Raw genomic sequence first — 25667 nt, forward strand, 5'->3', positions numbered from 1 at the left:
ATAGCACTAAATGTGAGGCTGTATATTTCACAAAACGTAAAAAGAGCCCTACCACCAACGTTGAAATTTTTGATAATCCAATAAACTGGTCTAATAAAGCAAAATACCTCGGTGTCACCTTGGATAGAAACCTAAATTTCAAAGAACACACCAAGCTACAAATAGGCAAGGCCACTGGCCGACTTTCCGAACTAAAACCGCTATTAACAAGCCAAAACATTAGTAGAAATGCAAAAGCAACGCTATACAAAACACTTATAAGACCGATACTCACATATGCAGCCCCTGCTTGGGGACATGCACTGATAGGAAATATGAAGAAATTACAGACATTTCAAAATAAAATCATAAAATTAATCACAAACTGTCCTAGGTATACTAGATTAAAACCATTACAATATAGTATGAACATCCTGCCCATTGCTGAAGTAATAAAGACACAAGCGAAAACACTTTACAACAACAAACATAACATAAATAACACTTTAATAAATAAACTTGGCACCTACACAATAAACTCCTACACCAAACACAAGAGACCACTACACCTAATACTAAACCCATAAAAGCTTCTATTACTCAGAGGATAGAGAAAAACCTATCTTAAGCTAACAGTAAAATATTCTAAAATGTACGAGCGTATACGTATGTAGGTGTGAATGCATGTGTAAGTATGTAAGTTTGTATGAGTGAGTATATGTATGTGCACTTGTGTATACGAATATCTATATGTTTATGATAGTGTGCGTATGTCCGAGCGTGTATGCGTGGATATGTACATGAATAACATAGTATATATGTGTATATATGTATGTGTGTGCGTATGTATACTATAGACGCAAAAAAAAAAAAAAATTCAAATACATGTATGTATGTGTGTAGTGTGTATGTATATATATATATAAAAAATAAATAAAAATAAAAATAAAAAAAAAAAATAAAAAAATATAAAAACAAAAAAAAAATATAATAATAAAAATATAAAATAAAAAAATAATAAAAATAAAAAAAATAATAAATAATAATAATTAAAAAAAAAACTAAACACGTAACATTTTGTATGTACAGTATGTTTGTGTATAAGCATATCAATATATATGTACAAATATGTATATAACTAGCACAAATTGACGAATCTGGGTAATAGAAATATACAATAGACACTAATAACAAAAGCAACCTAAGTTTCTCTTTTCAGGAATAAATCACGACGACCAGGCGAGGCAACGGAACAAGCAGCAGAATTGCATGACATAATAAAAAATAACAAAGTCCCCACTAACAAAACACTCCCATACTACAGACAACACAGACATGACAACAGATTAAATATTAATAAACTGCAGAAGTAGCATTATAAAGATACAACTACAGACTTATTTACATGGATTTTCACCACCCCTTCAAGTGTGGTTTTGCCATGTAAATTGCCTATGCATGCAGCACGACCGACAAGGGGGTTTTTTCCTGGCTTCCAGGTTTTTTGTCCCTCTATCAAAACAAAATAACTTCTCTCGCGCTTTCCTATCTTCTTGCTTACCCTTCTTTCTTTCTATCTACACATAATACCAGATTCGCGTGTAAATGTCTTCCGTTTAAGATAGAGGCCGCGGTACACACACTCCCCACCGACAGATACTATAGGTTACTAACAGCATGGAGGAGAGGCATGTAGAATGTTGGTTGATGCCTTACTCACTATCCAGGACGCGGGCTTTCCTGAGGGGCGTCCTTACTTATAAATTTTCTGTTTCTGTTTCCTGCGGACACATCTAATTTTGCTGAACGAGTGAGTCATCATGCCACCAAAAACTAGCGGAAAGGCTGCAAAGAAGGCTGGTAAAGCCCAAAAGAATATCTCCAAGGGAGATAAGAAGAAGAAGAGGAGGAGGAAGGAGAGCTATGCCATTTACATCTACAAAGTTTTGAAGCAAGTGCATCCTGACACTGGCATATCTAGCAAAGCTATGAGTATCATGAACAGCTTTGTTAATGACATCTTCGAGCGTATTGCTGCTGAAGCTTCTCGTTTGGCCCATTACAATAAGCGGTCAACTATCACCAGCCGGGAAATCCAAACAGCTGTGCGCCTTCTTTTGCCTGGTGAACTTGCCAAGCACGCTGTAAGTGAGGGTACGAAGGCTGTTACCAAGTACACAAGCTCTAAGTAAAAATCTTCTTCAAGATTTTTCATTTCAAACGGTCCTTGTCAGGACCAACACATTATTCGAAAGAGTTAAATCACGAAATTTGCTTCATTTTGTTATGTAGAAACACGTTGAAATCCAATTTCTATATGCTGTTAGTAAAAAAGTAAAGCACATAGCGGAGATGTGTCGTGCTTGTATACGAAAGGCATTTACTCGCCGGAGATCTACACTTAGTCATAATAATTTACTTTTAAAAAGTGGTAATACATTCCGTGTTAAGTATAGTAGTAGGTGCACACGGATCGGAAATCAGGTTATTTTAATGTGCCGTGCAAATAAACAGGCTGTTAGTGTAAGAAATAGTGGGTATAACGCTTAGAATATCGATTAATCGCTATGAAATAATGTTGATAAATTATCTCTTGAAAGTACTATAAAATTAATGTTTCTAGTATTTTCGTACTTGAAGGATAATGAAATTTGAAAAAGAGATGCCAACAGCACCTGGTGTTCCCAGGCGGTCACCCATCCAAGTACTGACCAGGCCCGATGCTGCTTGACTTCGGTGATCGGACGAGAACCGGTATATTCAGCATGGTATGGCCGTTGGCGAATGCATATGGCTTCGAGTGAGTTATTGTAGCTACGTAGGTTTGTCGGTGAATACTCAAAAAGACCAGCGCGTGGAAAGCGTTGCTAATTGTTTTAAGTAATGCATGATTACGAAATTATCGTGGTGAACGATGTGAGAATATTCGTCTTTGTGAAAAACAAAATTAGAAAAAGTATACCAACAGCACCTGGTGTTCCCAGGCGGTCACCCATCCAAGTACTGACCAGGCCCGATGCTGCTTGACTTCGGTGATCGGACGAGAACCGGTATATTCAGCATGGTATGGCCGTTGGCAACTACCTTTTCTTCAATGTCCTGTTAAGGAAGTATGTTTTAAGTAAGAATTGACATTATTAACTATAAAGGCAAGCATATTAACGTCGTTAACATTACTTGGAATATACTAATATTCGAATAAATATTTGAATGTTCGAATGATGAGTGATTCGGATGTTCATAGTGCCACTGTGTCCTATCGAGTTTACTATCACGAACCACGTATGAAATTGTATATAAATAAATAAAAATAAATCCTTTATTAAGTATTGATTACAGGAAAAAGGCAAACTTACATTCTTTAATGTACACAATGAAATGTATGAAAGATATTTTTAAGATATGTTTCACTTACCCTTTATAACGCAAGGTAGTTTTCAGTGTAGCATTCTCTTCAGCTGCGAGATAACGTAAGGCAGATGATCATTCAGTCGTGAAGCACTAAAATGTAATATACATTTTAACTATTATCGATAAGAATTATTTACTGCAGGGATGCAAATAAAGTGAGGCAAATTAGTAAATAAAAACCGATACTGTAACTGATAATATAATTAGTTGTATCTGTATTAGTTGTATATACAGTAATCGCACGATTATCCGCGGAGTTGGATGTTGGCATAATCGCGCATAATCAGCAGTATGAGCAGAAAAGGGAAATGAAATGAAATATTTAGATTTACGTCGCATACTTATACCGGTTACGCTAAAGGAGACGGTGATGATGAGTACTGAATGAAGAAAGTGGGAGGAAACGGGAGAAACCCGAGAAAACCCATGAGCACGGTCTTTATGCACGACAAAGTTCACACGGCACGAGCTGGGATTGAATCAGGGACCCCAAGCACCGGAGGCCAAAAAACGGACAAAAAGTCTTTCGTGCAACTTTCGTTTTCGGTAAAAAGTTTACACATAATTTAGAAAGAGTAGTTTTCTGGTCTTTTTATTTCACAAGTTGGTTCATGTCTATATTTTTTACATGCATAAAAAATTTTTCAACTCCCTTGCTTATTTCCTGTTAAAGACCTCTACCTCTGATTGTATTTTTTGCACATATTCTTATTGTTTTCAGACAACATTTCTAAAAGCGTAATTTATCGTCAGCAAGAAAAGAAAAGGAAAGCCTCGGATAGTGGAATGTGTACTGTATATATATATATATATATATATATATATATATATATATATATACGTATTAGTATATAGTTTTATTTTATACGTCTCCTATTATTACACAATGTGCAGATATTGTCAAAGCGCAAGTAAATATGTATAACTCCCCGTTCTGCACTTAATAACTTGAAAGAAGTTCGGGGAAGGTAGTGTAACAGAAAGTGCAAACAGAAATGAGGGTTTAAAGGCATTTAATATTATTCCGTAGTAGTATGATTTTTTGTAAAAAAAAAAATATATATATATATATATATATATCTAAACATACATATTCAATGATATAGTAAGAGGTTAGCAGCACTGATAGAACTGCAGAAAGTACAAAACCGTTAATAAGAAAGAGAGAGAGATGGTGGCCGCTTTTGTGCTTTTCATTGGCTAATTCCGAATTGCGCGCGAATACGTACGAGATTTCTTTCTTTTTCCTCTTCGCAGCCCAGATGTTGCCAATTAGAAGTTTTTAGTACTACATTTGTATGAAAATGTTGCCTTTAAGAAATGTGGTTTGCATACAGAGAAAAGAGCAAAATGAATATTTACCTTAGTGGGCATGAAAAAAGACGAAACATTTTGCAAGATGGACACACGAACTTCCTTAATGCAGGCGTTCAGTACATTATTGTAAAGAAAAAAACACTAAAAAGAATTACTTCAATATCCCTAGCAACATTCAACAATTCATAGAGAAAAATCTTTATTTTGAGAACAATGGAAAACTATGTAATTGTAGATAACTACTAAATTTAATGATTAAGGAAAACGTTTAGGCCCGGCCCTTCAGAAAGAAAGTGCACAGAATATTCTCTCATGGAAGCAATTGCAAAATCAACATTTTGTTTGCAGTTATAATTAGAGGATCTATATACAGGGTGTTCGAAAAAGAATGTATCCTCTTGAAAGAAAATATTCTCTGGGCCCCTAATCCTTTATATACCGAAAGGAAGTTTGTATAGCATTTTTTCTTACCTTCGTTAGAAGAATTGAAAGTGACTACTATCGTGACACGGGAGATATTTAATCGATAGTCGAATTACTCACATACTCGAATGAACACGTCTCTTGTAAGGAGAGGAAAGGCTTCTGTGATCCGCTATCGCAGCTGTGTCATATCTGCAGAGAATGTTAGGACACAAACGTGATCTTTGAGAGCCTCGTGAAAAGAAGTCGCATAGTATCATGTGTGGAGACATCGGGGCCATCTGAAGAACGCTTCATCATTAGGACCAAGGGCGAGTTACGAAACACTCTGGGATATATTTATTAACATAACTTCTCGTCATTCTGCAAGTGTGGTGGAGCTCCATCCTATTGGAAAAGGAAACCTCGGGAGCCCTCTTCATGTGTAGGTATCGTTCACATCTGAAGCATGTGAAGATAGATTACTGTACTATCGTGTACCTAAAATCATTTTCTACGAATACGAACATGTCTACACTGAAGGCAGTGCAGCTCTTTTTCTCTTTTTTTTGGTCATGTATTGTAACGCGGGGCAATGCACACAATAACATGTAATGTTGTGTATCATCATAAAGGGCCAGGGCGATGATTGGATCTTGATGGACGTGGAGAACTGATAGGTGATGTGAGTGGTATTGTGATCTATGGTTGTATGTTTACTGATGAATGCATAAGGAGAGGTGAAGGGGTTGCCTTTTTTTTTATGTCGATCGGGAGGGAAGCGATTGGGAAACTTTTGACTTTGTTTTTCAACCGAATATATTGATTGAATAGGTCGCCGACAATTTTACGGGGCGTCACGTCGTTGCCTTTTTCATGTCGATCGCGAGCGAAGCGAGCGTTTTTTTTTTTTTTTTTTTTTTTTTTTTTTTTTTTTTTTTTTACCGACAATATGTATTGAATCGGTTGCCAACACCTTTAGGGGCGCGTCACGTCCTTCTTTCTGTGCTGATCGCGAGCGAAGCGAGCGCGACATTTTTGACTTTTTTTTTTTTTTTTTTTTTTTTTTTTACCCACAATATTTATTCAATCGGTCGCCAACACTTTTAGGGGTGCGTCACGTCCTCTTTTCTCTGCTGATCGCGAGCGAAGCGAGCGCGAAATTTTGACCTTTTTTTCTCTTTTTAATTCTTTTTTTTCTTTAAGAAAAAATATTGATTTCATAGGTCGCGAACATTTTTACGGGATGCAACATCGTTTATTTGTTTTTCCAACCGTCTTTCTGTCTTGAGCCCCCGCCAAGTTAACTTTATGGTGGACAAAAACTATGTGCGGTGGGTTACCGCGGGGTTCTCCCGTTTCCTCCCACTTTCTTCATTCCACCACCATTTCAATCATTTCTCATAATCAGCGCCTCTTTTAGCCTAAGCGGCATAACGTGGGACGTAAAACAAAGATTTCCTTTAGTTGCTTTCTGTCTTGATTACGAGCGCGAAATTTTTTACTTTTTTTTTCTTTCTTTTGATATTATTCATTTAATAGGACGGCAACACCTTTACGGGCCGCCGCGTCGTCGTTTACACTTCTTCAGCCCATATTCTTTCTGCTTGTTCGTTTTCCGGCATCTTGTTATCACCGCCCGCGGCAATGCCTATGTCTTTCATCGCTTTTTGAAGCAAATCTTTAATAAATATGCACTCTCACATTTGTACTAATATGCATACCACAGTGGATAGACTGTAACTAGGAAAGCAGAAGCCTGCATATCATATTATTTAACAGTTGAAAGTGAACTGTCATTTTAAGTTTGATTTTGATCAGATGAGTGCAGTTCAACTCGTCGACAATTGTGAAGATTCTCGAGGTTAGGGACCATCCATTTTGTGCTTTGTAATGAAAATGGCTGCAGCCAAACTTCTCTGATCTGAATGAAACTTGGCATGATGATACATCTTGACCTGCTCTACAAGTTTATTTAGTATTTTCCGTTGCGCAGGCTTTTGCTTCTCCAGGTTCTCCCATGGAACTGAGAAACGTATTCAGTCGAACTTCTGCGGTAAGTCAGTATATCATCCTGAGAAGTTTGATCGAGATAGCAGAGGTTCGACTATTCGTTTTTCAATTCCATGTGATATTACAACACGGTGAACTAAATTTATATAGAAACACTTTGATTTTGTTTTGTTTTTTGCTAGCATTAAACTGAGAAAATGTTATTCAATAGACAGAGAACACCACTCAAAGAAAAGTACATCATAAGAATATATATATGGTTGCTGTGGTTCTCGGTTTAATTTGCTAGTTAAGAAACTTGCTCTAAATAAGTACATCTTACAGGTGAAAAACTAAGCCAGGCGATAGAATTAAATATAAAGTTATACACTTTTATTTTACGTTTACTAGTGTTGGGTTACTACTGTAAAATAAGTCAGTATATATGAAAGATAACTGTATTAGGTACTATTTTCCACCGGCGGTGTATTCTTGCATAGTGTACTTAATGTTTACAAGCGGGGCGCTACTAGTATGGATGCATGACAAGTGCTATTGAAACTCGAAAACTAACTGGTTTCCACTACCCTTGCTTATACGTATACCCGCGTCGCCTTCGCTCCTGTTCACTTTGGACGCACATTCTTGCTATCGCTCAGGCCCCCAGCTTTCTCCTGTTTTGGCTCCCTTAAATAGTATTCGTGCTTTTTATTGGCCACCTGGCAAAGCACTTGTAATGATTTTACACCAGTAACTCTAAAATACATGTGTATTACTTTATTTAATTCTGTCGTCTGCAGAATTTTTTTTTTTTTCGTACAAATATGCCTTTTCATGCAGAACACTGAATTTTGCCTGTAAATTTTTGAGAATATGCTGTGACGAAACTTGAGCACCGTTCTTCTTTTCTTTCTTATCACGAGTCTTCTTTAGCCTAATGAGCACAATCATCACACGATAACGACTATTCTTTTCATTTAACTTGTAAACAAGTTGAACTAATAATAATAATTGATGTACAAAGGAGAAGTGTCCTACATATTTGAGGTAAAAAATAAAATAAATATACTTCTACTTCATCCGTGTTTACAAAGTTAAATGTTATCGATTTACAAAAAATGGTCACCTATCCACACACTGACCAGGCTCGACACTGCTTGACCATACATATTAAAACATCGGTCCCACTGAATACACAAGTAGTAAGCACATTCACATAAAAATAATTAGGATTACAGTATATAAAATGCGTTAATTAAAATAGCAAATGCCTTACCTTATCACAGGCGATCCAAAGCCACTGCACATCATCTGCTACGCACACTATATTCCTCCAATATTTCACTCACTTCCTATATCACGCAACAGAAAATATTAATAAAATTCACTTAGCAACATTTTCATTTTTAATCAACAATACGTATAACAATTAAGAATAAAATTAATTGTGAGCACATTGTTATAATTAGAATACTGTTTTTATTCGTTTACAAATATGGGATTAATATAGAGCTGGCAGCAACAATATATACAACTCATCCTGTATGTATCGTAAATCCTAACTTGAGAAGACATCTCTGACGCAAACAATGAGACAAGAAATCAAATACTATATCCGACACATTTGGGGTTTATTGAACTTCAATGTTGGAAGATACCACCTTGTCGGTAGTACAAATGTAATATCCTTACAACACGCGGAACTTTTGCCAGGCATATCTAGGAATTTGGGAAGATTAATTGATATCCTTAATGTGCAATGTATGATTATGACGCATTGTTATGTACACGCAGACGGAACCAGGACAATCTATAGATGACATTTGCACTGTGTTTGGACAATTTGTTCGCAGAAAATAACCGTTTTTGTCTATGAATACTTGAGAACATGGAAGGTATGAGATATACATTTTATGCGCAAATATTATAATACAAATCATTGTTAGTTTGGTGGATGCGTGAAAGAAAGAAAAGGAGTAGATTTTTGCAGACGTCCGGATATAAAGCGAGAACTGAGAATACGCATCTATAACATCTATTTTCTTTGTGTTAATGATATCGATGAACTAAACGGGGAAACTAAAATACAACTGTTTGCAGTATAATTCGAAGTATAGTCAAGTGCAGAGGCGTACTCACGGGGTGTCCACCGGGTGCGGACTCCTCGCAAAAGTTCCTAAGTGAACATACATTTGCAGACTTTCTCATTAAATGTAGTTATTAACAGGGAAAATATTGATGTATCATCAATATAAATCTGATCTTACACTTCATCTGTACTCTGTCTGTATCATGTTTTTGTGAAAAAGTAAGTGGAATATTTATCGTGTTTTCGAATGCAGAATAATAGTATATAGACATAGTGGCTTGTAGTATTGGAACCTTGCCCCCCGAAGCTTGGATCCCTTAGAAGAAAAAAAAATGCATGCGCGCCTGGTGAAATGGTTAACGAATTCAGTTCACTCGATGAATCGACAGATAGTAATACACATTTCGACAGATCGACAGCATTCGACAGATACAGACATATGAAAGTAGCACAAGAATTAGGCGAAAGTCCGTGCGTTTCCTCAATTCACGTAGGAAACAACAGAAAATATCAACTACCATAAAATAATCCGTATATATATTTAATTTATTTGGAATAAAATAAATATAGAAACAACCTGTTCATACATAACTACGGTAAGTGCGTTAATTGCTAACGTAAGAACAAATATGAAACAAGGCACAAAATAAAAAAGAAAAATAAAGTTAAAGGGAATAAATATTTAGGCTTGATTGTCATTCGTATTAAGAAGCTGGGTAATAAAATGTTAAAATCTACAGAAAATTATGAAATTAAATCAGGATTTGAAATAAAAGTCTATACATTGGAAGTAGGCCAGGGAGTTTGCAAGGCAGATGTGTGCGACACGCGTTACTTTATAGATTCCCTTCATTGAACTATAGTAAGCAGTACGAAGATGGTACTTTGCGTATAATCACAGGAAGGATTGAAGTTAATTACCATGGTAATATAATTATTTATTGATAAGTATTTCCATGTTAAATTATGAAAATTATAAGCACAAGGAGGGTGAAAAAGTAGTGTGACCGACTTAGCAATGACTGAAACATAAAATAGAAAAGCGAATAAAAACAAATGCCTTTTGAGTTATGTGGAATAAAGTTTCTTCTAGCCAGTAAGGAAGAATAGGATCTGGTGCATTCATTGAATACCTGAAAAAAATCGTTTATCAAAATAGAAGGAAACACACTTATCGTTGTGGCAACTACGAACTTCTGTTTACCTCAGCCCGCCTCAGCAAGTGCTTTCTATCCGGTCCGCGCTCCGTAACCAAACTCAACGCTGCCTGCTAGCGAAAATAAAGACTAATTCCCACAATCTTGTGGAAAAACATTCATTTTATCATTAATTGCAGTGACTTTCACAATCTTGTGGAAAAACATTCATTTTATCATTAATTGCAGTGACTTTGTGCATTTATAAGTGCTTAGAAGTGCTAGAAGTGCTGTGAAAGTGTTGTGAAGTGTTGTGTGCATGCTGCATGTCTTAGATAGCAGTAGTTAGCAACAAAGCACTGCACACACCAAAGGCGCCATATTGCTGGACGTATTCAGTTTTGTTCGGCAAGTTGCGCGTTCCCGAGAAGCAAGCTCCGAGAGAGCGATTCTGATTGGTCGGAGAGACACAGGCAGGGGAGCCAATCAGAGTTCGACTTTCCTTTGGCAGCTCCTTAAAAGACGAGATCCTGTCGATCTGAGCTCAGTGGCCCGCTGCAGCGGGGCTCAGCACGAGGCTGAGAAAATAAAGTGAAATAAAATATTAGGACCCATATGAATAAACTGTTGCCCTGATAACATACAACGGCTAAAAGAAAAACAGGCCGCTAGGAGCACGCCCAAAACGCTCCTAGAGTGTGTTTTACACGCAATCCCAGCGACTACGGCCCTTCCTAGAGCCACATCGTTCACAAAAACTGTTCGACATACCGTAACTAAAGACTTTCGAGTGTCATAGTGAGAGTGTCGTGTGTGTTATAAACTGGCTCCGGCCCTTTCTAGAGCCATATAACTACCGCGAGTTCGCAAAGACTCAGACATAAATATCGGCCCTTACTAGAGCCAAACAGCAAATTCAGTGACTAAGTGTTGTGACTACGGCCCTTACAAGAGCCACATAGAAAACAGCACGGTTAAAAAGCGGCTCCGGCCCTTATAAGAGCCACACGCGTAGTGAAAATATTAACACAGGGTACAAGTGACAAGTCCTCAACATGTCTGTACCAGGTTCAAAGTTCCGAAAGCCCCCCGCCGGACAACTCAAGGAGGGGAATAAGCCATTGAAGAGGAAGTTCACCACACTGGGCACCGCCCCCCGACGCCGCCAGAAAGCGCTGCTTATGGCTGCCTCAGCCCACCACAGCAGCCAAGAACAGATAGAAAATACACCAACGCAGGAGACAGATCAATCATCGTTGCCCCCCCCCCCCCGAAGAGCCAGGCGTGAGCAACCCAGCCCAAGAGGAATTTCCCCCTCTCCCCGAGGGCCCAGGGGACACTGAAAGCAGCGACACCATGGACATTGCAAGCGAAGACCCGCCAGCAGACGACGGCTTTGTACATCCTCGCCGCACCGCCAAGCAACCCCAGAACCAAGCGCCATCCATCACGTCGCTAATCCTATTCAAAAACAAATACGCTCCTCTTCGCTCCAGGGCATCAGAAAATGACGTGGGAAACCAAGACCACGAGGGACAAGAAGAAATGGAAGACGGTGTGGCATCCGCCATCCCCACTCTCTCAGCAAGAAAAATACCACCGCTATATATTTATGGTGTCAGCAACAAATGCGCACTAACCAACACACTGCGACGGACATTGCAGAGCCCTATCACCTCGTATCATATGCGCAATACACTGAAAATCCATTGCTCCACTTGGGCGGACTTCTCCAAAGTGGAAGCTTTCCTCACCCAGTCAAACTACGAGTTTGCCACAGAGATGCCCAAGGCTAATCGTCCTCTGAAAGTCGTCATAAGAAAGCTTCCCATGGACGCTGAGCCAGCAGATATCAAACAGGAACTGGAGCAGCTAGGATATCCAGTTGAGTCCGTCAGCCAGCTCAGAGGTCGTCCCGACGCAGATGGCAACCGCCCCCTGTTTCCGCTTTTCCTGGCCACCCTTGAGAAGAGCTCCGGTCCCAATATATATGACGTACGGCATCTGTTGAGTTACAAGATAGAAGTCGAACCATATAAGGGAAGGGAAATCTTACAGTGTCACCGCTGCCAGAGACTCGGACATTCGCAGCAAACCTGTAGAGCAGGTGCACGATGTGTTAAGTGCGGGGGACCTCACTTAACTCAAGACTGCCAGAGGAAGACGAGGGACACACCACCCGTCTGCGTCAACTGCCAGGGGCCACATCCGGCGAATTACCAAGGGTGCCCCTACATCCAGGCGGAGAAGAAGAAGAGGAAGGGACAGAAGCAGGACATTCCACCGTCCACCAATGATAAGAGCAAGCAAGAGCCAACAAAGAAGCAAACGCCACCAGCGGACAAGAAGAAGGAGGGCACCAGGACCAGGTCCAACACTCAAGAAGCCGCGCCCACCACACAACCCCAACCGGAGAAGACCATCACACAGCCAATCACACAAGACAGTCAGACCACCACTACAAGCAACGCACCAACCACACCACCACCTGCCACCGCTGGGACAGCAGCAGCTATCACAGCAGAGCCAGCAGCACCGCCCGACCTCAACACCGCAACAGTGGACAACTCCCTGGTCAGCACCCTGAAAGAGATAATGAATCTCCTGACGGGATTGAACGTGAGGAAGTTCCTTGACACCCTCAAGACCGGCCTACACAAAATCAACGAAGCCAAAGACCAAGTCACCAAAATGACCGCCATCGTGGAAGTTGTCGCCGCACTGATCGATGATGGATCCCAGTAACACCAAAATCAACCGGGACATCAGATTGATCTGTTGGAATGCAGATGGCATCAAAACTCAACAGGATGAGTTCACGGACTTCCTGACCAGGGAGAGTGTCGACGTCGCGCTCGTCAGCGAGACCTGGCTCAAGCCTCACGACATCTTCCGCATCAGGAATTACGTTGTCTACAGAACAGATCGACCAGGCATCAAAGGTGGCACGGCAGTCATCGTCAAGAGACAGATACCACACGATCCACTCCCCCTACCAGCCATGCAGTCAATAGAAGCTACAGGCCTAACCCTACACTCACCGGAGGGACCGATGCACCTGATCTCGGCGTACAAGTCTCCAGCGCAGCCACTTCACGCCCCGGACCTCCAGCTGCTAAGAAGACTGGGTCACCGCATCTTCATCGGTGGTGACCTAAACTGTAAGCATCCGGATTGGAATTCCCGTGTGTCCAACGTTAATGGAAGAGCACTCCAACGAGCGCTGAGAGGAATAGACCTCACACCAGCAGCACCCACGGAGCCCACCTTCTATCCGAAGAACGGGAACCTGCCTGATATACTGGATATGACTCTGACAGCCAACGTAGCAATCCTGGAGGGACCAGATGTCATCCATGCGCTACAGTCGGATCATATTCCAGTGATAACAACCGTAGCCATCAGGCACTACACACCTGCAAACCAACTACCGCAGGAGAAGACCACCGACTGGAACCTATACACACGACTCCTGGCCGAAATGGTGGACACACAGCTTCCAATGGGAACACCGACGGAGATAGATGCAGCGACCCAATCTCTGACATCATCAATGCAGTCTGCGCTACGGCTGGCAACAACTCGGGTGGCGAAACACCAAGGGCAGCAGGCAGACCAGGAAGAACTTCGCACCACTGCACTGGTCCACATGAAAAGATGGGCGCGGAAGAAGTGGCAAACTACGAGGCAGCTGCAATACAAACAACTGTGGAACGCTCTCACTGCCAGGGTGAAGAAGAGACTGAGGAGACTCAAGATCCAGAGATGGGACAAGACGCTGCAAGAACTAGACGCACCATCGCCGGACTTCTGGAGGTTCCTGCGCTCCATCACGAAAACCCAAGGACCGACTCGGACGCAGCCGATTCGAGGCCCACAAGGCATGGCATATTCTGCTCCAGATCAAGCTGAACTCTTCGCAGCTCATTGGGAAGGCACGTTCCAGGAACATCAGATCCAACCGGATCCAGCCACCTTAGAAGCAGTAGAGGAAAGCCTCCAGCTCATCCAACGACCAACCCAATGCCCAGCAGACCAACTGACCACGCCAAGAGAGGTTCAGCAACTGATCAGAAGAATCCACCCCAAGCGAGCAGCCGGAGCAGACAGGATACCTCCTCTAGCAATCAAGCATGCCCCACGGAAAGTGATAGTCCTCCTATGTAGAATTATCAACGGCATCCTTCAAACAGGCCATTACCCTTCCTGCTGGAAGGAAGCCAGGCTGATCATGATACCAAAGGGAAAAGGATCAAGATCAGAAATCAAGAACCACAGGCCAATAAGCCTCCTGTCACATATCAGCAAGGTGGCCGAAAGGGTCATCCAGCGAAGACTTCTTCAGCAGACAGAAGAATTGAACATTGTGCCGCAGCACCAATTTGGATTCAGATCTGGCCATAGCACGACCCTGCAGCTGGTCAGAGTAACAGAAAATATCACGCACCAGTTCAACGCCGGAGGCCACACTCTGGGAATTTTCCTCGACATCGAGAAAGCCTTCGATAGAGTGTGGCACTCCGGACTCATCCACAAACTCCGGATAGCAGGAATTTCGCCATATCTAGTCAAAGTGATCCACAGCTACCTCCAACATCGCACCTTTAAAGTGCACCATGCTGGGGCAACTGCAGCAGCAAGACAGATTAGAGCAGGGGTCCCTCAAGGATCATGCATATCCCCCTTGCTCTACAGTATATACACAGCCGACCTCCCAACGACTGTGCGCACAATGACGGCCACCTTTGCTGATGACACTGCGATCTTCGCGAGTAACCACAACCGGAGGTATGCAGAAGTGGCACTCCAGAGGCATCTGAACTACATAGAGGACTGGACCAAGAAGTGGAAAATCAAAATCAACCCAGTGAAGACAGCGCTCGTCGACTTCGGGAAGCACCGCAAGAGGAGGGACTACCACCTGACGCTGCACGGTACTCATCTCGATCAGCAACCACAGGCCAAATACTTAGGAGTCATCCTAGACAGCAAGTTGACGTTTGCCCAACACATCAACGAAACGACAGCAGCTGCCACAAGAAGATTCAAAGCACTCCTTCCGATTCTCCTCAGTCCCCAACTATCCCATGAAGCACGAAGAAATGTGTACGTGATGTGCATTCGTCCCCTTCTGCTGTACGCACACCCAGCCTGGCAGCATGCAGCGCAATCCCACCTTCGGCACCTACAGACACTACAAAACCGAGCAGCAAGAGCGATAACTGGCCATTCCCTGGACACATCAATAGTGCAAATACATGAAGACTTGGAACTGCCTCTCCTCAGCGAGGTAAGGCAAACGCTTTCGACAAGATTCTGGGACAATGTCCGCACACAAACAAACCCAGCAGTCGCCCAGATTGGAAACAGACCACCACCGCCAAGACGAACTTATCCAATGCCAGGCCCGCGTTAGGCTAGAAAGAAGAGAACCCAAAGGGCTCGCGACAGTTGCAGTCCTTCAGAACAATTACGTCTGCATCCAGCTGCCAAGTCAATAACACACATGGAAGGCAGGAGCTTCGGCTCGAAACTTCACGCAGAAAACCGTCAAGAAATCTCAATAGCTCAATAGCTCAATAGCGAAAATTTCATTCTTCAGTATCGTTGAGTTTATTGCAGAAAGCAATGGCAGATACGGCATCAGCACCTGCAGCCCCGGCACAGGCTTCTCCTAAGAAGTCTGCAAAGCCTAAGAAACCAAAAACAACACCTTCTCATCCAAGAACATCAGAAATGGTGAACAACGCCATCAAGAATTTGAAGGAAAGGGGAGGAAGTTCACTGCAAGCTATTAAGAAATACATCTCTCAGAACTACAAAGTGGATGCCGAGAAGCTTGCTCCATTTATCAAGAAATACTTGAGAAGTGCAGTTGCTTCTGGGTCTTTGGTTCAGACCAAGGGAAAAGGTGCATCTGGATCGTTTAAGCTTAGTGCTTCATCGCTGAAGGAGAAGCCTGAAGGTGGATCTTCAACCAAGGCGAAACGATCAGCATCAAAGGAGAAGAAGCCTGCGAAAAAGCCAGCAGCTAAACGTCCCAAGAAGACTGGTGAAAAGAAAAAGGCTGCTGCTCCCAAACCTAAGAAATCACCATCTAAAGTGAAGAAGGCAAAAACTCCCAAGAAGCCAAAGGCCCCGAAGCCAAAGAAGGCTACAGCAAAACCGAAAAGTGCTAAGAAGGCTGCACCAAAGAAGAAGTAAATGTGTCAGTAAATCATCTGACATTTTAAAACGGCTCTTTTTAGAGCCATCAAATACTTTGAGAAGAGTAAAATTGTGCTTTTCCTATCATTATCACATGTTCATTCATAGCAATGTATAGTATACACGCAAGGGACTTTGAGTTTTCTTTTTAACCGAAGCACTTCTTGATGTAAGTGCTTTATAACAGAGGGGAATTGAGGGTGGGGAAAGAAAGCTTTCACGGGTGTCAAGAATGGTGTACTCGAAAAAAAATGGGGAACACATTACGTAATGTCAATTTGTGATCACTTACTTTTTCCTTGTTCCTATCTTCAAGTAGCGAAACAGTACAGAAAACGCACTTAATGCATTTGTTAGAAAAACTTTTGCAGGCTGACTGGGTTCGATTCTCGGTGGGAGCTCAAATGTTTCGCATTGCACGTTAATAAGTAGGTCCACGTTTGAAACAGCCTTGCTGCTGAAAGGGACACTAAACTAAAATCAACTCTTTTCAAGGCTGGGGTGAAAGAAATGTTCGAACTTATTACAACTCGTGAAAGTGAAGTAGACTATGTTTCAATTTAACGTCGTACTATTATGATTTTTATGATAAAGGAGACGGGTGATTACGCCTAATGAATGATGGAAATACTGGTGTAATGAGAAAGTGTTAGGAAAAGGGAACACGCTAATAACCACGGATACCGTCTTATAATTCGTAATATTGCTATAAAGAAAAATAGTAACACCAGCAGAAATGTAGGTGTACAATTGAACTGATGTTAAGTACAAACAGACACTTAAAGAAAGTTTAGTTTAACGTTTGCATTCAACAGCAGCGACCTCTGACAAAATAATATTACTTTTGCTACCTTGGAAGAAGTACATATTTCGCCTGCGAGTTCTATCAGATTAATAACGTTGAGAAGGGCAAACAGTGGTTGAATCGAAGTTAAGTTATGCAACATATGGCAAAATCGAACCCTTGACCACATAAAACGAAGATAATCAATCGGTAAACATAGGGGAAAACTAAAGAATATACTTGAAAGATAGGATGATATACGAAACGACAGGAAAACGAAGGTAGATGTATTAACTATGCAACATACGGCGTGAGAATTTAAAAAAAAAAGATAACAAGTATGGACAAGATCCTTGTTAGGATAACAGCATCTCTAAGTAGTGTATTGGTCCTAAAAAGGACCGTTTTTGAACTCAGTGCCAGAACTTCAAACTTAAGCACGTTCCCCACGGATGCGGCGAGCAAGCTGAATGTCCTTAGGCATGATTGTGACTCTCTTTGCGTGAATAGCACACAAGTTGGTGTCTTCGAAAAGCCCTACAAGGTAAGCTTCACTTGCCTCCTGTAAAGCCATGACAGCTGAGCTTTGGAAGCGAAGATCTGTCTTGAAATCTTGTGCAATTTCTCGGACGAGTCGTTGGAAGGGCAGCTTGCGGATGAGCAATTCAGTGCTCTTCTGGTAACGACGAATTTCTCGGAGAGCCACAGTACCAGGCCTGTAACGATGGGGCTTTTTCACTCCACCGGTAGCTGGAGCACTCTTTCTTGCAGCTTTGGTGGCAAGCTGCTTTCGAGGAGCTTTGCCTCCAGTAGATTTCCTAGCTGTCTGCTTGGTACGTGCCATTGCAACTGTCACGACTTGTTTCAAATAATTGCGCGCTGAATGAAGTCAAGTTATATAAAGAGCAAAACCGTTAAATCAAGCTATTTCTCATTGGATAAAGTCAGTCGAAAAGGACAGTTCTCATTGGCTTAGACACGTTTTGTGTTTTTCCTCCGTGCTTTCCCTGCATGATCGAAGGAACAAAACCACGAGTCTTGGGCTGCTTGGGCTTGTATTTCTCGTGTGTGGTGAGCGAAGCAGTAACATATCGAAATGACAGGACGTGGAAAAGGAGGCAAGGGTCTTGGCAAAGGAGGTGCCAAGCGCCACCGTAAAGTTCTTCGTGACAACATCCAGGGTATCACCAAACCCGCTATTAGGCGTCTTGCTCGCCGTGGTGGTGTGAAGCGTATCTCTGGTCTCATTTATGAAGAGACCCGAGGAGTATTGAAAGTATTCCTGGAGAACGTAATCAGAGATGCTGTTACATACACAGAACACGCCAAGAGGAAGACAGTGACAGCTATGGATGTTGTGTATGCCTTGAAGAGGCAAGGAAGAACCCTGTACGGTTTCGGAGGTTAAGTTGGGGTTCCTCCTATTTTGGATATAAAATTGGCATAAACGGCTCTTTTCAGAGCCAACAAATTTATATAAAGGGAAAGATTTACTTTGTGCGATTTTCTGTTAGATTATAAGAATTCGTGTAACTACATTAAAGCCTTTTGATGCACACTAAATTACAGACGTAGAGAGATTAATTTGAGAAAATCATACGTTTTTTTTTACATTATGTACGTTCATGTATACGTATTCATATCATGTAGCAGTATTAATGCTGGAGAAGGGGTTCTGGTTGGAAATTGGCGATTTGTTGGAAGTAGCGAGCATGAGAGATGCGAAACGCAAGTCGGAATTTCTGTTCTGACAGTAGGATGTACGTATAGAGGCTTATACAACTTCTATACTGTGCTGTGAGGGGCGAATAATGCGTTAGAAACCTGAATCTTGTCCTTTATCTTGTTTACGTGGTCTTGGGTTCGATTTCTTTCTTTTGCGGTAGTGTCTATTGTGATTTACATGTAAATTAATGACACTTCGTAGCGGGTTACTAAAATAAAGAGTAATACAAATATGAGATGTAGGTTAATGCATTGTATACTTCACATTATTTACTAAAGAAAGGCAGTAGTTACAAGAAACCTAGGCTCGCTCGTTGGGCACAGTAGCAAATGAGTTCTGAGATCAGAGAATAAGAGTAGTTGCGTATTACAAACCATATACATATAACACATATCACACAAATATGAATATCGACCTTGCAAAGAATAAATCGTACTTAAGTGTGCATTTAATGTCATTACTATGTTGCAAAAGAAATTTAGGAAAGTTTTCTGATCCGCTCTGTTCATGATGTCATTGGGGCATAGTAATGAACAATAATAAATGTCGAGAACATATTGAACAGAGTAATTTCAGCCAAGCCAACGCAAGAGAGAAACATGAGTGCTTTAAGAATGTTGGAAATTCCTTTGTCTAGCATGAAGTACATGAGAATATGTGGTATGAGGTTTTCTTCCATTGCTGAGAATCTGGGCTCGACTGTCCTGTCCTCTGGGTAATATGAGCCCGATGTACGCAAATATCAAAAAAATGTAGCTAGCGACAATACAAAAGGTAATGATCTTATAATTAATAATGTAGTGGGAACTAAGCACATCGCTGTTTGGAGTATTCTAAAGTTAGTGTGACTTCCTATGGGCTTCAATTACGATCGACGACTACACATATACTAATTAATCGAATAGCAGCGAGAATTTCGAATGAAACTAAGCAACTATCTCAGACACTTTTGATGAGTCTGTATATCGAAAACAATTCATTTCAATCGTAAATCTCCTCTATAAAGGGGTTTGTGGCCCTCATAAGGGCCGATTTGTATGAGATATAGGTCTTACATTTATGCCTTCTTCTCAGTTTTCTTGGGCAGAAGTACAGCTTGAATGTTGGGCAAAACACCACCCTGAGCGATTGTAACTCCAGACAACAACTTGTTTAATTCCTCGTCGTTACGGATAGCTAACTGCAGATGACGTGGAATAATCCTAGTCTTCTTGTTGTCACGAGCAGCGTTGCCTGCCAACTCAAGAACTTCAGCTGCCAGGTATTCCATGACTGCAGCCAAATACACGGGAGCGCCAGCACCAACTCGTTCGGCATAGTTACCCTTTCGCAAAAGACGATGGATTCTGCCTACTGGGAATTGAAGGCCAGCCCTGCTGGAGCGGGACTTGCTCTTTCCCTTGACTTTTCCACCTTTGCCGCGACCAGACATTGTTCAATATTCTTTCGTAATAAGATGAGAGGAAAAATTGCGGCCTCCCATGAATCAAGTCAGTTTTGTTACTACTTCAAGCGTGCACCCGAGTGCATCAAATGAAAAGCAAGGCAGTTGGCGCGAATTGAAACACGTACTGTAATTTAAATGAAGTCGATAAATCGGCGGACACATCTAATTTTGCTGAACGAGTGAGTCATCATGCCACCAAAAACTAGCGGAAAGGCTGCAAAGAAGGCTGGTAAAGCCCAAAAGAATATCTCCAAGGGAGATAAGAAGAAGAAGAGGAGGAGGAAGGAGAGCTATGCCATTTACATCTACAAAGTTTTGAAGCAAGTGCATCCTGACACTGGCATATCTAGCAAAGCTATGAGTATCATGAACAGCTTTGTTAATGACATCTTCGAGCGTATTGCTGCTGAAGCTTCTCGTTTGGCCCATTACAATAAGCGGTCAACTATCACCAGCCGGGAAATCCAAACAGCTGTGCGCCTTCTTTTGCCTGGTGAACTTGCCAAGCACGCTGTAAGTGAGGGTACGAAGGCTGTTACCAAGTACACAAGCTCTAAGTAAAAATCTTCTTCAAGATTTTTCATTTCAAACGGTCCTTGTCAGGACCAACACATTATTCGAAAGAGTTAAATCACGAAATTTGCTTCATTCTGTTATGTAGAAACACGTTGAAATCCAATTTCTATATGCTGTTAGTAAAAAAGTAAAGCACATAGCGGAGATGTGTCGTGCTTGTATACGAAAGGCATTTACTCGCCGGAGATCTACACTTAGTCATAATAATTTACTTTTAAAAAGTGGTAATACATTCCGTGTTAAGTATAGTAGTAGGTGCACACGGATCGGAAATCAGGTTATTTTAATGTGCCGTGCAAATAAACAGGCTGTTAGTGTAAGAAATAGTGGGTATAACGCTTAGAATATCGATTAATCGCTATGAAATAATGTTGATAAATTATCTCTTGAAAGTACTATAAAATTAATGTTTCTAGTATTTTCGTACTTGAAGGATAATGAAATTTGAAAAAGAGATGCCAACAGCACCTGGTGTTCCCAGGCGGTCACCCATCCAAGTACTGACCAGGCCCGATGCTGCTTGACTTCGGTGATCGGACGAGAACCGGTATATTCAGCATGGTATGGCCGTTGGCGAATGCATATGGCTTCGAGTGAGTTATTGTAGCTACGTAGGTTTGTCGGTGAATACTCAAAAAGACCAGCGCGTGGAAAGCGTTGCTAATTGTTTTAAGTAATGCATGATTACGAAATTATCGTGGTGAACGATGTGAGAATATTCGTCTTTGTGAAAAACAAAATTAGAAAAAGTATACCAACAGCACCTGGTGTTCCCAGGCGGTCACCCATCCAAGTACTGACCAGGCCCGATGCTGCTTGACTTCGGTGATCGGACGAGAACCGGTATATTCAGCATGGTATGGCCGTTGGCAACTACCTTTTCTTCAATGTCCTGTTAAGGAAGTATGTTTTAAGTAAGAATTGACATTATTAACTATAAAGGCAAGCATATTAACGTCGTTAACATTACTTGGAATATACTAATATTCGAATAAATATTTGAATGTTCGAATGATGAGTGATTCGGATGTTCATAGTGCCACTGTGTCCTATCGAGTTTACTATCACGAACCACGTATGAAATTGTATATAAATAAATAAAAATAAATCCTTTATTAAGTATTGATTACAGGAAAAAGGCAAACTTACATTCTTTAATGTACACAATGAAATGTATGAAAGATATTTTTAAGATATGTTTCACTTACCCTTTATAACGCAAGGTAGTTTTCAGTGTAGCATTCTCTTCAGCTGCGAGATAACGTAAGGCAGATGATCATTCAGTCGTGAAGCACTAAAATGTAATATACATTTTAACTATTATCGATAAGAATTATTTACTGCAGGGATGCAAATAAAGTGAGGCAAATTAGTAAATAAAAACCGATACTGTAACTGATAATATAATTAGTTGTATCTGTATTAGTTGTATATACAGTAATCGCACGATTATCCGCGGAGTTGGATGTTGGCATAATCGCGCATAATCAGCAGTATGAGCAGAAAAGGGAAATGAAATGAAATATTTAGATTTACGTCGCATACTTATACCGGTTACGCTAAAGGAGACGGTGATGATGAGTACTGAATGAAGAAAGTGGGAGGAAACGGGAGAAACCCGAGAAAACCCATGAGCACGGTCTTTATGCACGACAAAGTTCACACGGCACGAGCTGGGATTGAATCAGGGACCCCAAGCACCGGAGGCCAAAAAACGGACAAAAAGTCTTTCGTGCAACTTTCGTTTTCGGTAAAAAGTTTACACATAATTTAGAAAGAGTAGTTTTCTGGTCTTTTTATTTCACAAGTTGGTTCATGTCTATATTTTTTACATGCATAAAAAATTTTTCAACTCCCTTGCTTATTTCCTGTTAAAGACCTCTACCTCTGATTGTATTTTTTGCACATATTCTTATTGTTTTCAGACAACATTTCTAAAAGCGTAATTTATCGTCAGCAAGAAAAGAAAAGGAAAGCCTCGGATAGTGGAATGTGTACTGTATATATATATATATATATATATATATATATATATATATATACGTATTAGTATATAGTTTTATTTTATACGTCTCCTATTATTACACAATGTGCAGATATTGTCAAAGCGCAAGTAAATATGTATAACTCCCCGTTCTGCACTTAATAACTTGAAAGAAGTTCGGGGAAGGTAGTGTAACAGAAAGTGCAAACAGAAATGAGGGTTTAAAGGCATTTAATATTATTCCGTAGTAGTATGATTTTTTGTAAAAAAAAAAATATATATATATATATATATATATATATATATATATCTAAACATACATATTCAATGATATAGTAAGAGGTTAGCAGCACTGATAGAACTGCAGAAAGTACAAAACCGTTAATAAGAAAGAGAGAGAGATGGTGGCCGCTTTTGTGCTTTTCATTGGCTAATTCCGAATTGCGCGCGAATACGTACGAGATTTCTTTCTTTTTCCTCTTCGCAGCCCAGATGTTGCCAATTAGAAGTTTTTAGTACTACATTTGTATGAAAATGTTGCCTTTAAGAAATGTGGTTTGCATACAGAGAAAAGAGCAAAATGAATATTTACCTTAGTGGGCATGAAAAAAGACGAAACATTTTGCAAGATGGACACACGAACTTCCTTAATGCAGGCGTTCAGTACATTATTGTAAAGAAAAAAACACTAAAAAGAATTACTTCAATATCCCTAGCAACATTCAACAATTCATAGAGAAAAATCTTTATTTTGAGAACAATGGAAAACTATGTAATTGTAGATAACTACTAAATTTAATGATTAAGGAAAACGTTTAGGCCCGGCCCTTCAGAAAGAAAGTGCACAGAATATTCTCTCATGGAAGCAATTGCAAAATCAACATTTTGTTTGCAGTTATAATTAGAGGATCTATATACAGGGTGTTCGAAAAAGAATGTATCCTCTTGAAAGAAAATATTCTCTGGGCCCCTAATCCTTTATATACCGAAAGGAAGTTTGTATAGCATTTTTTCTTACCTTCGTTAGAAGAATTGAAAGTGACTACTATCGTGACACGGGAGATATTTAATCGATAGTCGAATTACTCACATACTCGAATGAACACGTCTCTTGTAAGGAGAGGAAAGGCTTCTGTGATCCGCTATCGCAGCTGTGTCATATCTGCAGAGAATGTTAGGACACAAACGTGATCTTTGAGAGCCTCGTGAAAAGAAGTCGCATAGTATCATGTGTGGAGACATCGGGGCCATCTGAAGAACGCTTCATCATTAGGACCAAGGGCGAGTTACGAAACACTCTGGGATATATTTATTAACATAACTTCTCGTCATTCTGCAAGTGTGGTGGAGCTCCATCCTATTGGAAAAGGAAACCTCGGGAGCCCTCTTCATGTGTAGGTATCGTTCACATCTGAAGCATGTGAAGATAGATTACTGTACTATCGTGTACCTAAAATCATTTTCTACGAATACGAACATGTCTACACTGAAGGCAGTGCAGCTCTTTTTCTCTTTTTTTTGGTCATGTATTGTAACGCGGGGCAATGCACACAATAACATGTAATGTTGTGTATCATCATAAAGGGCCAGGGCGATGATTGGATCTTGATGGACGTGGAGAACTGATAGGTGATGTGAGTGGTATTGTGATCTATGGTTGTATGTTTACTGATGAATGCATAAGGAGAGGTGAAGGGGTTGCCTTTTTTTTTATGTCGATCGGGAGGGAAGCGATTGGGAAACTTTTGACTTTGTTTTTCAACCGAATATATTGATTGAATAGGTCGCCGACAATTTTACGGGGCGTCACGTCGTTGCCTTTTTCATGTCGATCGCGAGCGAAGCGAGCGTTTTTTTTTTTTTTTTTTTTTTTTTTTTTTTTTTTTTTACCGACAATATGTATTGAATCGGTTGCCAACACCTTTAGGGGCGCGTCACGTCCTTCTTTCTGTGCTGATCGCGAGCGAAGCGAGCGCGAAATTTTTGACTTTTTTTTTTTTTTTTTTTTTTTTTTTACCCACAATATTTATTCAATCGGTCGCCAACACTTTTAGGGGTGCGTCACGTCCTCTTTTCTCTGCTGATCGCGAGCGAAGCGAGCGCGAAATTTTGACCTTTTTTTCTCTTTTTAATTCTTTTTTTTCTTTAAGAAAAAATATTGATTTCATAGGTCGCGAACATTTTTACGGGATGCAACATCGTTTATTTGTTTTTCCAACCGTCTTTCTGTCTTGAGCCCCCGCCAAGTTAACTTTATGGTGGACAAAAACTATGTGCGGTGGGTTACCGCGGGGTTCTCCCGTTTCCTCCCACTTTCTTCATTCCACCACCATTTCAATCATTTCTCATAATCAGCGCCTCTTTTAGCCTAAGCGGCATAACGTGGGACGTAAAACAAAGATTTCCTTTAGTTGCTTTCTGTCTTGATTACGAGCGCGAAATTTTTTACTTTTTTTTTCTTTCTTTTGATATTATTCATTTAATAGGACGGCAACACCTTTACGGGCCGCCGCGTCGTCGTTTACACTTCTTCAGCCCATATTCTTTCTGCTTGTTCGTTTTCCGGCATCTTGTTATCACCGCCCGCGGCAATGCCTATGTCTTTCATCGCTTTTTG

General features: G+C 40.7%; 4 non-coding genes across 4 annotated transcripts; all 4 read right to left on the reverse strand.

Annotated features, from left to right (window-relative positions):
• Positions 1-2642: 2642 nt before the first annotated feature.
• Positions 2643-2761, reverse strand: LOC145677056 (5S ribosomal RNA). Its single transcript, XR_014129603.1, has one exon. It is a non-coding gene; the product is annotated as a 5S ribosomal RNA (ribosomal RNA).
• Positions 2762-2938: 177 nt separating this feature from the next.
• Positions 2939-3057, reverse strand: LOC145677058 (5S ribosomal RNA). Its single transcript, XR_014129605.1, has one exon. It is a non-coding gene; the product is annotated as a 5S ribosomal RNA (ribosomal RNA).
• Positions 3058-21522: 18465 nt separating this feature from the next.
• LOC145677063 (5S ribosomal RNA) lies at positions 21523-21641 on the reverse strand. Its single transcript, XR_014129609.1, has one exon. It is a non-coding gene; the product is annotated as a 5S ribosomal RNA (ribosomal RNA).
• A 177-nt stretch (positions 21642-21818) lies between these two features.
• On the reverse strand, positions 21819-21937 carry LOC145677059 (5S ribosomal RNA). Its single transcript, XR_014129606.1, has one exon. It is a non-coding gene; the product is annotated as a 5S ribosomal RNA (ribosomal RNA).
• Between the last annotated feature and the right edge of the window lie 3730 nt (positions 21938-25667).

This window comes from Thermobia domestica, unplaced genomic scaffold, assembly GCF_964235325.1.
Source record: "Thermobia domestica unplaced genomic scaffold, izTheDome1.hap1.1 HAP1_SCAFFOLD_581, whole genome shotgun sequence".
NCBI classification, from domain to species: domain Eukaryota; kingdom Metazoa; phylum Arthropoda; class Insecta; order Zygentoma; family Lepismatidae; genus Thermobia; species Thermobia domestica.